This window comes from Nuphar pumila, chromosome 6, assembly GCF_984573655.1.
Source record: "Nuphar pumila chromosome 6, dmNupPumi1.hap1.1, whole genome shotgun sequence".
NCBI classification, from domain to species: Eukaryota; Viridiplantae; Streptophyta; class Magnoliopsida; order Nymphaeales; family Nymphaeaceae; genus Nuphar; species Nuphar pumila.
The window spans coordinates 73975563-73977940 of record NC_143254.1 but is presented as its reverse complement, the minus strand read 5'-3'; positions in this window follow the sequence as shown (position 1 = coordinate 73977940).

Sequence of the window (2378 nt, the reverse complement as noted above, 5' to 3'; positions counted from 1 at the left end):
AGATCAACTGTATCCAATCCAGTTATGCCTATATACTCAAGCCAAGACTCGATGTACGTGGCATAAAATCAATTTCTCTGGTTCTAGGTTCAAGTTTTCCAACATCCTTGAGCACCTGCCGATACACGTTGGACTATGGCCCTTGGTACGTGGCAGGGGGGGTTTCACCCAAATAAGTGGCCCAGTTGTGAGGCTCTGTCCCGAACTATGGTTCTGGAAGAGAGCCCAGCAACGTGAAGACCGGGACAATATAGGTGGGGTGATTTTTGAAAAACATGAGCACATGCAATCAAACAGAAGGCTCTAAGTCCTAAAGAGATAGAATTTTGAAATATTTAAAGAAGCAAACATTGTTTTCATACAATTCCTAGATTAAGGAGGGTTGTATTAGACCTAAGTCTATGTGAGCATAAAAAATTTCTTCCTCAATATGGTCCTACCAAACCATACCTAGTCTACATGTAGTCCATGTCAGCTGGGTTCAAGCCTAGGCTCCTAGGTTCACATGATAGCATAAATTAAAAGCTGACATTCCATGGAAATCGATTTTGACAACTTGAACTAAGTAGAGCATTAAATTGATCAGCCGAAGACAGGTCCCATCACGGTCGCCAAACCTGTTATCATCGCAAAATTTTTAACTTTTTCGAGTCAAACTGACCTTTGAAAAAGATTTTGAAAATAACTTGCCTCCGTTTTAAAATGCGGGAAAATTCCGTAGAATGGGACTCACCTGTCGGTACGAGGTTCAACCGTTTCTGCCACCTTTAACAGGGGTAATTGAACCAAGGATCAATCTTATGCTCTACTCTATTCAACTTGTCTAAATCATATTCTAATTTCTAAATGCACATAGAATCAGGCATGTGCTATGAATTTTCAGAAAATGCACATTTGAAAACATGATGTTTGCTTTGAATGATTGAAATATTTAGAAAATGTAAATCTTGGAAATGATATCACATGAAAAATCGTGAATTGGGATTTGAAATGTACTTCTGAGAGAAGTAAAAATCGATTTTGAGGAATACTTGACATTTGGTGCAAATCGATTCTGAGGAACTTGGTTTCTCTGAATTCAAACTTTGAGATTGAAATTCTAACTTAGAAAATTTGAATTTGGAACTTGGGAAATACTTGAAATATCATTGGCAAATCCATATTTTGATAAAATCGATTTTTGAATAAGACTTAGAAAAATTTTGATTTTTCTAACTTCAAACTTTGAAATTGACTGCATAACTTGGAAAATTGAATTTATGAACTTGAGAAACACTTGAAATATTCTTTGAAATTCAATGCTTTTGGGAAAATCGATTTTGCTATAAGACTTAAGAGATTTTGAGGAATTCAATTTCCTTGACTTAGAATTTGAATTGGAATTGGCAAATGCATGAAATGAATGAATATGAATTTGAGGATTTGAGAAATATTTTTTGTATTTTTGAGAAATGCAGTGCATTTTGAAGTTAGCCTAAGAGTGTAGGCTGAATGTGGCTAATGTGAAGATCATAAATCTGAGTATCATTCATATTCTGACTATGGCCATAAATACGAACTCCACCAAGTTTATAAACTTCATAGAAGCTAGTGCATGTGCCATTCGTGTAGACCATGGTGAGTTTGAATATGCATGAATCATCATCCATCACACATTGACATTATAAAAAAAATAAACTATATGCAATGCAACCTAAGCTAAGCAGGAAATGTAAATTCTTATTCCAAAGTTTACATTTAATTTACATCACTATTCAAATTTAAATACATGAAAAATAAAATCTTCAATGTACCTGCAAAACTAGAAAACTTGGTTAGTGAATATATGTTGGCTTTTCTAGGTTTATCCAGCAATATCTAGAAATTACTGGATTTTGCTAGATATAAGCCTTTTTCATGATTCCCTTAAATAAAAGTTGATAAAATATGAAATAAGATTCAATAAATAAGGAAGATAAGATATGAAATTTCGAAATTGGGGTCAAAATGACCAAAATACCCCTAATAACAAGACTATGGCCTTGAAATTAGGGTTTTTAGAAAGATATTTTGATAAAATGCAAGTTTTGAAATTTGAATGGAATAAACTAAGCTAAATATGATGTGACATGCTTAAATATGTGAAAATTAGGGTTAGGGATTTCGAAATTGAGGTCAAATGACCAAATTACCCCTGATAGCAAGACTATGGCCTTGAAATCAGGGTTTTTTGAAATAGATTTTGGTAAAAAATTGGGTTTTATGACCTAAATGAAATCAAATAACTACAAAATTAAACCTAAAGTATCCTAAGATGCTTATGAACATAATAAAACCCTAAAACTATATGCTTATGCACGAAAATCCAATAATATCACAAAAAATATGATTTTAACAGT